The following is a 12,674-nucleotide window of genomic DNA, read 5'->3' as shown; positions in this document are numbered from 1 at the left end:
ATGACAATCAGTTATGTTAAAACTGAAGAATTCTGCATATGCATCTAAGGTCTTAAATTTTGCCTAGGACCACAAAACACATTTCATTTTATCTGTACCTATCATAAGCTTTGGTCTTTGCTATATGTAATATATATACTTCAAGAAACGTGGCAAGAGGTCACAGACATCCTAGGATTTTTAATATGGAAAGGAATATAGTGAGGCACGATCTCTGAAGAAAGTACTTTTTTGGTTATTTATATACTTATTTAACACCTTATTTAACTAAGGCAATATAAAAGATAAATATTTACTAAATTTTTTGTTAATATCAGAAAGAATTTTAGCTCTCAGCAGTTTTTAAACTGCAGGATTTAGTCCAGTGACATATAAACTGCAATTACCAGGCTATAGCAGAAAGGGAAGAAAATCACTAAATCAGTTTCATATGTAGCATAAAAATATTATTTGATGTCTCTGTGTTGGTCAGGATTAGTAGAAAATGCCCCTTCAAAAACATTGCATGGGTAATAAAATCACAGTTGAGAACAAATGAGAAAATTAATGTCTTTTTGAAGGACAGCTTAAAAAAATCCTTTTCTTTGTAATGTAAAAAAAAAGGAGGTTGCAGTGAGAGAAATGCAGCTTCATCTTGAACCTGTGTTAGTGACCTGTAACTAAACTTTGACATGCTGTAATTTCCCAAATATATATATATACACATATTAAGATATACATATTTTGTTGGTACTCATGTATATAATGTTCTTTTTTTTCCACTTCACAGTGAGAAGGACTTTCTCAATTGATGATCTGAAGAATTACATAGCAAACAACTTCTATGTCTGATTTTCAATTGTATCTTTTGTAATTATACATTTATGTTGGTGCAAGACAGAAGGATCTTGAAATGTGGAATTTCACACAGTGGAACTAACTGAAAAGCAATCAAGTCAAGCAGAATTAGGTCCTTGTTAGTTCTGCTGTTTCTAATACATTTCAATTCTGAATAGGGAAATTAAGTTTAAAGAATTTTCATGTGCAGCTTTTTAAAAGCTTTCAATTTTACAGCTTGTGTGCTTCATTGTATTGTTACCTCAACAGAACTTGTACTCATTTCAAACAAGAACATGAAATGGAGGAAATAAAATAAAAGCTTAATATGAGCCCAAAGTCTATAATTAGGGGGTTTATGTAGGTAAGGAAAATGTGGTTAGTGATTAAAAAAAAAAAAAAATAAAAGATATGGGGTTGTTTTCTGCAGAATACAACCTTTCTGTGACTTTCATGTTCATAGATAAAAAATGTATTTCATTTAGTGAAATTTTGTCCAATTCACATTCCAGAGATCTTGTCAATGTCACCTCTCCCAAGACTAAACTGCATTTATAAACTCATCTGCAAATAAATAAAAGGTCACTGCTTGGTTTCCAGCAAGAAATTGCTTATTATTTAAAAGGAAGTTTCCAGATCTAGTGGGAGAAATGTGCTGCATTCTGAAGAGAGGCAAGTGCATTACTAATTTTGTTGCTTGTGGTTATTTCACAAAATTACAAATTATGACACAGAGCTAGAATGAAGCAGGCACATTCTTTTCTACATGTTTTATTTACCAGTGCTGTACTTCTTCACATTTTGAGTTGCCACCATAATTTGCTGACAATTGCCCAGAAGTTTTATTTTATATGGTGTTTAATCATAACCTTGGAAATTTTCGTCCTGATCAAACCAGGAAAAGAAAAAAATGGAATAAAGAAATCTGCATGGGAACACTAGACACAGATTATAAATTTTGTGCTCAACAGCTAGATGAAGTATCTGAAACTTCTGACTACAATTGTACTTTATAAAAATCACTTGCTGTACTGGGTCTGGCTGAGCTGGAATTGGTTTCCCCTGTAGCAGCCCTCACGGTGCTGTGTTTTATGCTGGGAGCTGGCAGGGTGTTGGTAGCACCCTGGTGTTGTGGCTGCTGCTGAGCAGTGCTTACACAGCACCAAGGCTCTTTCCGACATTTCCCCCCTCAGTGGGACGGGGTGGGCGAGATCTTGGGAGGGGACACAGCCAGGACAGCTGACCCCAACTGACCAAGGGATATTCCAGACCATATGACGTCTGCTCAGGATAAAGCTGGGAGAAAGGAGGAAGGGGGTGGGGTCACCCTTGGTCCTCCGAGGCAACCACTCCGCATATGGGAGCCCTGATCCTGAGAAGGCCCCACATCGCCTCTTCATGGGAAGGAGAGAATAAATCTGTTTGCTTTTTGCTTCCACGCCTGGACCTTTGCTTCAATTTGCTTATATTAAAACTGCTTTTGTTTTACCCACAAGGGTTGGTCTATCTTATTTTCTTTCCCCTCTTCGCCCTGTTGAGAAAACAAGGGGAAGGGGGGGAAAGTGATAGAGCGACTTGGTGGGTACCTGGCATTTAGCCAAGGTCAAACCACCACACTTGCGTAAAGATTTCACCTCAACTAGTGATGTGTGTTACAGCAGGATCAAGAATTATGTGTATAATAGATGTAATCAAAGTCTGGTAGAATTTGGTGTTTGTTAAAGAAAAAAAAATGAAGAAGAATATTTCACTTTATGAATTCAGAAAGGAACATAATTTTAAAGAAGGAACAAAAATAGAAATACTTCCCCAAAAAATAATATATTCATGCTTTTATTCCTCCTTTATTTCCATCTCTTTTTTTACTAAAAAATAAGAAAACCATTATTGTATTCCATAAACATTTCCCCAACATTTTTCATGGGTTTGTTCTGACAAATTAGTTGAATGATGATTATTTAAGAGAAATGACTGAAGACTAAATAATCAGTTTGATCTTGATACTATTGCAATGTATAAAATTCATTCTGTGTCCTGTATTTTGAAGTCCAGATATAACCACTCTTGCCTCTCCTCTGACCAGAGATCCTCTGTAATCAATCAAATGACCCTGTTCAGTACTCTATAACAGAAAGAATCTTCCATGAATCTGAGACTGGGTCTCATGATCCAGTAACTCATTAGACTGTGTTCCATCTTACTGACTCTCTTACTGCTTTTCCAGGTATAAAATTTTAGTAGACTTTTACTCCTTGAGGAGCAGTTTGTTGAAATCAGATGTATCCAGTGGACATTTTTATCAGTGTTCTTTTCCCTACTAAGGTATTATGTACCATGAAAGATTACAGAAAAAAATGGGTAGATGAAGAAAACTTTGCTGACTTCCTTAAAAATCCTCTCTATCTTTTTCAAGTCTGGACTTATTTCTCACGACAATTGGACATCTCAGTTTATTTGGAAATAATTCTTAATTTATTCAGAAAATGAGGCAATCTTTTGAAACATTTTCAGAAATATTCTTAAATTTATTTCTTCTATCTAAAGCAATGAATATGATAGTTGAAATCTAAAACAGAATCATAGAGAAAATGATCAGAATGAAGTGAGCAACTGAATATTCTAGCCTAATTTTTGTTTTCTGTACTCTCAGACTCTGACTCAACTGATTTAAGTAAATATGGAAGCCCCAAGCATAAAGAAAACTTGTGTTTACCTCTTGTATCTACAGTCATTCTAGTTTCCTTACAAACTGCCTATATTAAGACACCTACAGTGCTCAGTTATCTGATTTTGACTATGCAGACAGCAAGATTAAGTTATCATTTACTAGATATGGTTTTGGGTAATAGCTTTTATTGTTATTCCATCCCTTTCCCTTGCTTGGATTGGTCACTGAATGAACCCTTAGTATATTACTTCTCTGGAATGGAAAAGGTCATAGATCCTCAAATCACTACTGTTTGATGTAAAATCATGTCACCATTCCAAAGATTATATAGCTATGCCAGTCATAAAGATGGAAAGTGTCTGTTCTTACTGTTAGCTTTTGCTAACACCTCTAGTCATTTGGAGTATTTTTTCACTTCGCTGAGGGTGGGTAATCATTGTTGATGAAAATGTATAAACTGCCAGCTCAAGCTGTATGCAGCTATCTGTATGTCATGGGAAATGCTCTACACATTGAAGGATTAGTCATTATGAGGAGGGCAAGCGCAAAACAAGTAGAGGCATAGCTAGACACACAAAAGAGAGATTGCAGTTCCCAGTATAATCCAGAATGGATTTTGAGCTAGTCCAACTTGTGAGTGGCTACTTACAACTCTAGAGACATTCAACGATGGCCAGGTTTTTGGAAGACCTATTTGCATGATCTTCAGCCCAGTGAAACAGCAGAATGTCATTTCTGTATTATTCCTTCAGTGTGAACATTCACTGTGAAATTGAACTGAGGTAATCAGGTTATTCCCCAGAGACTGTTTAAGAGGTACAAAACTTTTTATTCACACTTTCTACGATTTCAAACTGTCCGTCTGTCTTTTTTAATTGTTAAGTTTTGATTAAATTTAAGACAAAAAAAGCATTCCATATTTTGCCAAACTTATGACTGACTTCAGTAATTACTCTGTCGGTTTGTATTGTTTTATTTCATCTTTATTCTTGATTTATTAAACTGTGACTAGTACTAAATAGAGTAAAATATATAAAACGTCAAACAGCTTTTTAATGCGATCATTCAGGGAAGTTAAAGTTCATTAATTTATTCTTTACTATTTCAGAAAAGTGGAGGTAATTTATTTTTAATTTTAAAGTGTTCATTTCTTGTGAAATCCTGACTCTCTTCCTCATGCTTGTCTACGTATATCATTTATATTTCCCAGGATTCGTGTAAGGAAGGACTATTCTTCACTCCTATCTCACAGAATCACTCAATGGTTGGGGTTGGAAGTGACCTCTGAAGGTCATCCTATCTAATCCTCCTGCTCAAAGTAGGGCCAGCTAGGTCTGGTTGCCTAGGAGTATATCCAGTTGAGTTTTGAATGTCTTCAAGAATGGAGGCTCCACAGACTCTCTGAACAACTTTCTCCATTGTTCCATGGCCCTCACAGTAAAAGATTTTTCTTCTGCTTAAATGGAATATCATGTATGGGTTGTTTAGAAATTAATTGCCGATTTCAACCTGTATGTTTGAAGTGGTATATCTCAGCTTAGAGCAAAACTTCTGAATGAAAATAAAAACTGTTAGAATCCACACATTTTTGCCAACGAGAAACAAACATATTTATTCCGGTTGCATAAAATTCTGGACTTCTGGAGGCAATGAAGTCATCGAAGGCAGTTACAGCCTCCCCTTGGTTTCTGAAGCATCTCCCACACAGGAAGCTGTCGAGATGCTTGAAGAAGTGATAGTCGGTGGACGAGAGGTCTGGTGAGTATGGTGGATGAGGCAGAGTTTCGTAGCCCAGCTCATTCAACCATTGCAGCATCAAAAGTGCAACGTGTGGCCGCGTGTTATCGTGAAGAAGGATTGGACCCTTTCTGTTGACCAGTGCTGGGCGCAGCCATTGAAGTTTCTGGTGCATTTCATTGATTTGCTGGACGTACTTCTCCACCATGATCGTTTCACCCAGATTCAGGAAGCTTTGATGGATTAAACCAGCAGCAGACCACCAGATAGTCAGCATGACCTTCTTTTGGTGCAGATTTGGCTTTGGGAAGTGCTGCGGAGCTTCATCACGGTCCAACCGCTGAGCCGATCGTCGCCAGTCATCATAGACCATCCATTTCTCGTCGCACGTCACAATACGGTCGAGAAACGGGTCATTCTGGTTGTGAAAAAGAAGCGACAACGACACTTCAAATTGGCGATTTCTGTGATTCTCATTCAATTTGTGCAGCACCCATTTGTCAAGCTTCTTTGACTTTCCAATCTTCTTCAGATTCTCAGAAACAGTCGATATGCTTACCTCGAGCTCTTTTGCAAGGTCTGGAACAGTTGTGCATGTATCTGCTTCCACCAGAGCCTTCAATTCATCTTCATCAATAGCAGAAGGACGTCTGCAACCTTCTTGATCTTCAAGGTCAAAATCGCCATGTCAAAATTTTTGGAACCAAAGTCACACTGTCAGTTTGTTAACACTTCCCTGGCCATATACCTCATTGATGTTTCGAGCAGCTTGCACTGCATTACGTTCAAGTTTGAACTCGTAGATCTGTCGAAATTGCTGTTTTGACATCTGAACTTCAAACCTCTAAAATTTGTCAAAAGTGCAGTTTATATTATAATTTAATTATATAGCATGAAAGTTCATAACATGAGCTTTTCAAAAATATATAACAGTACACCAGTCGAGAAGGTACTATTCCTGAAACATATACAATGAAAATCACATTACGAAACAGAAATTAATTTCTGAACAGCCTATATTTTAATAATGCTCATTGTGGTGGATTAACCTTCACTGTCTCACAAGTTCCCACCAAGCCACTCTCTCACTCCTCCTCCTCAGCAGGAAAGGGGGACAAAATAAGATTTAAAAGCTCATGGAGTCAGATAAAGACAGGAAGATCATAGAATCATAGAATGGTTTGAGTTGAAAGGGACCCTAAAGATCGTATAGTTTCAACCCCCTACCATAGGCAGGTACACCTTCCACTAGACCAGGTTTCTCCAAGCCCCGTCCAACCTGGCCTTGAACACTGTCAGGGAGGGGGCAGCCACAATTTCTCTGGGCAACGTGTTCCAGTGCCTCACCACCCTCACAGTAAAGAATTTCTTCCTTATAACTAATCTAAATCTGCCCTCCTTCAGTTAAAAGCTGTTATCCCTCATTCTATCACTATATTCCCTGATAAAGAGTCCTTCCCCATCTTTCCTGTAGCCCCCATTAAGTACTGGAATGCCACTCTAAGGTCTCCCTGGATCTTCTCTAGAAGGCTGAACAACCCCAACTCTCTCAGGCTGTCCTCATAAGGGATGTGCTCCAGCCCCCTCATTGTATGTGTCTCTCCTCTGGAACCGCTCAAGTGCCCCAGAGCTGGGCACAGCACTCCAGGTGGGGTCTCATGAGAGAGGAGTAGAGGGGGAGAATCACCTCCCTTGACCTGCTGGCCACACTTGTCTTCATGCAGCCCAAGATACAGCTGGATTTCTGGGCTGTGACTGCACATTGCTGAATCACATTCAGTTTTCCATCCATTAATACTTGCAAGAGAAGGATCTCTGCAGGGCTGCTCTCAATGATGACTTACCAATTACCATCATGGGAAAAACAGACTCAGTTTGGGGAAGATTATTTGAATTTATTGCCAATTAAAACCAGAGTAGGATAGTGAGAAACAGAAACAAAACTCCCTCCCACTTCTTCCCAGGCTCGTCTTCAGTCATTCATTTTCAACTCTTCTGCCTCCTCCTCTCCCACCCCAAGCAATGCAGGGGGGTTGGGAAGGAGGGTTGCAGTTCTTAACACTCCATCTCTGCCGGTCCTTCTTTCTCATGATATTCCCCTGCTCCAGCATGGGGTCATTCCTACAGGATACAGTCCTTCATGAACTGCTCCAGCGTGGGTCCTTCACATGGGTTGCAGTCCTTCTTGAACAGACTGCTCCAGTGAGTCCCCCCATGTTCCACAGTTCCTGCCCAAAAACCCGATCCTACATGGGCTCCTCTCCACAGACCACAGCTTCTGTCAGGAGCCTGCTCCTGTGTGAGCTCTCCACAGGCTGCAGATTCCTTCAAGGCGGAACCACCTGCTCTGGCATGGGGTTTTCCATGGGCTGCAGTGTGGATATTTGCTTCACCATGGTCCACCATGTGCTGCAGGGGTACAACCTATGTCACCCTGGACTTCATGGGGGCCTGTAGGGAAACCTCGGCTTCAGCACCTGAAAAACCACCTGTCCCTCCTTCTCTGACCTTGGTGTCTGCAGGGCTGTTTCTCTTACATTTTTGTCACTCCTCTCTCCCAGCTGCTGCCCAACATTTTTTACCCTCTCTCAAATATGTTATCACAGTGGCACCACCAGCTTTGCTGGTGGCCAATTTTGTCAAGTGATGTGTCCATTTTTGTGCTGGCTGGAATTGGCTCTGTCTGACATGGGGGAAGCCATGGTCTCTTCTCAACAGAAGCCAGCCTTGCAGCCACCCCTACTAACAAAACCTTTCTATGTACACCCAATATATTCTTCCTAATACAGCCCATGAAATCAATCTCCTTTGTGATAAGAGAATGTTGCGAGCTCATGTCCAACTTGGTGGCCACGAGGGTGCCCAGATCCTTCTCTGCAAAGATTCCTTCTAGTCAGTCAGTCCCAGCATACTGGTGCATGGTGTTATTCTTCCCCAGGTGCAAGACTTTGCACGCACTTCCTGTTGTTGAACTTAATGAGGTTCATGCCTGCCCATTTCTCCAGCCTGCTGAGTTCCCTCTTAATGGCACCACAGCCATCTAGTGCACCAACCACTTTCCCCAGCTTTGTATCATCTGTGAGAACTTGGAAAGAGTATACTTGGTCCCATCATCCAGGTCATGAATGAAGATGTTAAACAGTATTGTCCCCAGTGTCAACCCCTGGGTTATGACAGTAGGAATTGGCCTCCATCTGGACTTCATGACACTAATCATAACCCTCTGAGCCCAACAGTTCAGACAGTTTTCAAACCACCTCACTGCCCACTTATCTAGCCCATGCTTCATCACTTTGTTAGTGAAGATGTTATGGGACGCAGTGTTGAAATCCTTGTTAAAAATAAATCTTAAAAAAATTCTACTGCTCTGCCCTTATACACCAAGACAATCATCACATCACAGAAGGTTACCAGGTTGTTCAGGCATGGTTTTCTCTTCATAAATCCATGTTGACTACTCTCAGTCACCTTCTTGTCCTTCACAAGTTTTGAAATGGCTTCCAAGATTGGTTGCTCTGTCACCTTCCCAGGGACCAAAATGAGACTGGTTGGCCTGTAGTTTTGCACATCCTTCCTCTCACCCTTCTTGAAGAAAGGAGAAAAAATTTGCTTTCTTCTAGTCCTCTGAAAGCTCCCCAGATTGCCGTGACCTTTCAAAGATAATTTAGAATGGCCTTGCAGTGACATCAGCCAGCTCCCTGATGGCTGTATCCCATCAGACCCTACAGACTTGAGTATCTACAGGTTGTGTAAATATTTCCTAGCTTGATTCTGCTCTGCCAAGGGTAGGTATTTCTTTCTCCAAACTCTCCCACAGGTCACAGAGGACTGGGATTGCTGAAGGCAAATCTTACCAGTAAAGACTGAGGCAAAGAAGGCAATTAATACATTAGCCTTTTCCATATCCTTTGTCACCAGATCCCTTGCTCCATGCAGCAGGAGGCCTACATTTTCCCTTAGTCTTCTTTTTGTTGTTTATGTATCAATATTAGCCTGTCTTACTGCCATTCACATACCTCATGTCTAGCTCTAGACCATTTTTGACCTTTCTTACCCCTTCCCTGGATGCCTGGACAGTGTCTCTATATTCCTCACCTGACTTTATTTCCAACCCTTGTGTGCTTCCTTCCCACATTTGAGTTTTGTTCATCTGTGCAGACCTCCTGCTGGTTTTGCATGATTCCTGCTTGGGGGAACGGACTGTTCCTGAGTTTGGAGGATTTTATCCTTTGAAAAACAACCAGCTCTCCTAGACCCCCATTCTTTCCAAGGCCATTGCCCTGTGATTCTTCCAAGCAGGTCCCTGAACAGGCTAAAACTCCGCTCTGCTCTCCTGAAATTCAGGATTGTGATACAGCTATTTGCCTTTTTTCATTCTTTCATGACGAACTCCTGAGAACTCTTCTATTTCATGGTCACTGCCAGGTCTTCCTTGTTTGTTAGCATCAAGTCCAGCAAAGCACCTCCTTTCATCAGCTCCTCAATCATATGTGTCAAGGAAGTTGTCATCAATCCACTCCAGAAATCTGCATTGCTTTTGCCCTGCTGTGTTTTCCCATCAGCAGATTTCAATGAAATTCATGACCTCTGAAAGGACCAAGCGAACTACAAACAGGAGACTTCCTCCAGTTGCCTGAGGAAAATTTCAGCTACTTTTTCCTGATCAGGTGGTCTGTAGCAGATGCCCACCACATCACCCACAATGGTCTGCCCACTAATCCTGATCCCACTTTGTCAGGTTGATCCTGTTTCTTACAAGCAGTCCTCAATCCTCTAAGATGTTTCCATGGTCACAAAAAAACCCCAAACAAATCCCTGTTGTTGACACCAGCTGTACAACCAGTTGAACGTGAAGCATCCATCCACTCCTCCACAACTCTTCCCTCCTAACCAGAAAGACTGAGAATACCAAATTTTCAATTAACAAATAAAGCACCGCTAAAATGAAGCAGGCAGAGATTCTAATCTGAGTTTTGAAGATGTAAATCTCATTTTAAAAGAAATGCTTTTGAATTATGGTGTTGTAAATCAGAATATGCTCCCTGAACTATTAAACAAAACAAACAAAATAAGATTTCTATTTTCCTCTATTCTAAATCCTTTGTTGTGAATTTTCTTCTTGGACTGTGAACTTGTTATTGATTTTTTACTATCTGCATTGCTCTTTCAATAAGCTTATCACCAAACTTGGCCCTAAAAGATGCCCAAAGCAAATGAGAAAGTGCAGTATCTATTCTCTTTCAGTAGTGACTGAATTCTCCTTTGTTTCAGAGGAGTCTTTATGGAAAAAATAAGACTCTAGCAAAAAGTTGGAAGATAGACTCAAGCATCATATTCACCAGCATGAGCACATGAAATCTGATCAAAGGATGAAGGAAATATTTTGCATGGATATACCCTTGAAAATAATATTTTGATAGTTAAGGTTTACTGGTTCTCCCAAAGGTTTAAAAGCTGGAAAAGGAGGAGTCTGTTTTAACATAAGTGAGTAGATTCTTTATGTCATGAGATACACTTGGATCATCCCCTTATAACCTAAACCAGAAAAATCAAGAAAAGACCTTACAGGGATCCTCCGGGATCACATGGCAGGTGACATGATGTACTGTCTCCTATGAAAAAATAAAAATAAAAATCCCCAAACCAACACATGGATAGTCCTTTAATTTTAGGAACTCTACTAAACCTGCATGTATCTATGGGTCGTTTACCTCCACACAGGCAGTCATAAATCCCCTGAGGTATTTTATGATTTATATTTTTTTTGTTTCTATGTAAAGTATTCCTAGTCTCTAGGTTTTCAATGTTTCACTGTGTATTTTAAACAGTGTTAAAAAGATACCCTTCCAAAATCCGTAATATCTTTAAAGATTTTTATAAATGTAAAATAGCATCAAAAGTATCAAGGTGCTAAAATCTTTCTCTGTGATGACTTTCAGATACTTGACAGCATCACAGAGAGTGAAGGATCTGTGTTACTTAAAATGAAAATCATCTATGATACAATTTATCTATTTGAAAAAACATGATTTGTCTGAACGGAATTATAAAAAAGAAACAAGCCAGAAATAAATCATGTCAGAGAGAAAAACCCAGAAGTCCAAGAAACCCTAAGAGATAGAAAGGGTGAAAAATCTTTATTTGAATTTTACTAGTACAGTGACCAGCTGATGTCTCCAAAGTGAGATATTAATGTTAGAAAGCAAGAAAGAAAACAAACAAAAATTCTACTAAGCTGTTAAAATTTCCAGCCTGTAGGTAGAGAGAGAAAAAAATTTTGAGAGACAGGTACTGATAAATGCAGAGCAAGGAGCAGATGGGTGGGAGCTACAAGCCACCTGAGACAATGGGATTCACTTTGTCTTGGAGAGAACTGAAGAGGTACAGATGAGTTGCAAACATCTCCGAGATGTGTACACAGTGGGTATCACCCTATCACTTTGGCTGTGTTCCTTTGAGTGAATAAATAGTACATCCATTTAGAATGAAGTAATCTGGATCACCTTCAATCAGCTCACAGGCTTCAGGAAAGGGGTGTCCTAAAGGTGATAAATACTGTTAGCAGACAAATATGACCATTATGTGAGAAGATGGAGGAGGGGAATGGTATTTGGTGTTCTTTATATGTAATCCTGACAAGAGAGCAAACGAGTGTGTTTGCAGAGGTGTGCTCCAGATTCAACCCACCAAGAAAAAGGTACAGGATGAGACCTGAAACTTGGAGGAAGTGTTCAGTGGGACTACAGTGTTCATACACTAAATTTTCCTGTAAGTTGTTACATGAACTAAAAAAATGTCTTATTTGTCTCTGTTGCTAAAAACTTTCAGAACTCTAAGAATCAGTTATTTGGTATGCTTGTAAAAAGGTCTTTCATCTACAGAAAAACTTTCTATACAGCTCTTTTTAGATATCTCTTGATGTTGAATATCTTCTGATTCAGTAAAGCACTTATTCAGCAACAAACTCCCTACAGGCAAATCCTTTGGGAATTTTCTATGTGGGATTTCTCGCAAGATTAATTCTGGCTTCTTTTTGTGAAGATTCCTTGGTTTCTTGAACATATCTTTATCTACAGACACTACTTGATAAAAAAAAAAAAAAAAAAAAAACAACTCTGAAAAATATATTTCTTATTTATTCCCAGGAGCTGAAGGGAAACTAACAGATATAATGTTTATTTTGATGACAGTTAGACTTGAAATTCTTTATGAGTTATTTATTCTAAGATATCTTCTATCTAGGCTTTACTGTTGGATACAAGGAAATCTTTAAGACTTATGTATGTGTGTAAATTTATATTAAAAAAAAAAATGCATTCTCAAAGCTGGGCAGAAGGTTATCATTGTGAGGAATTCAGGCAGGTTTTTCTACATAGTAATTGTATTTATTTGATACTATTCTACTAATATGCTTCAGTATCAGTGACAACAATTACTCCAAAATATCAGTGCA

The sequence above is a fragment of the Athene noctua genome, chromosome 1 (assembly GCF_965140245.1).
Source record: "Athene noctua chromosome 1, bAthNoc1.hap1.1, whole genome shotgun sequence".
In the NCBI taxonomy this organism is placed as follows: Eukaryota; Metazoa; Chordata; class Aves; order Strigiformes; family Strigidae; genus Athene; species Athene noctua.
The sequence above is the reverse complement of the archived record's forward strand: the minus strand, read 5'-3'. Positions refer to the sequence as shown.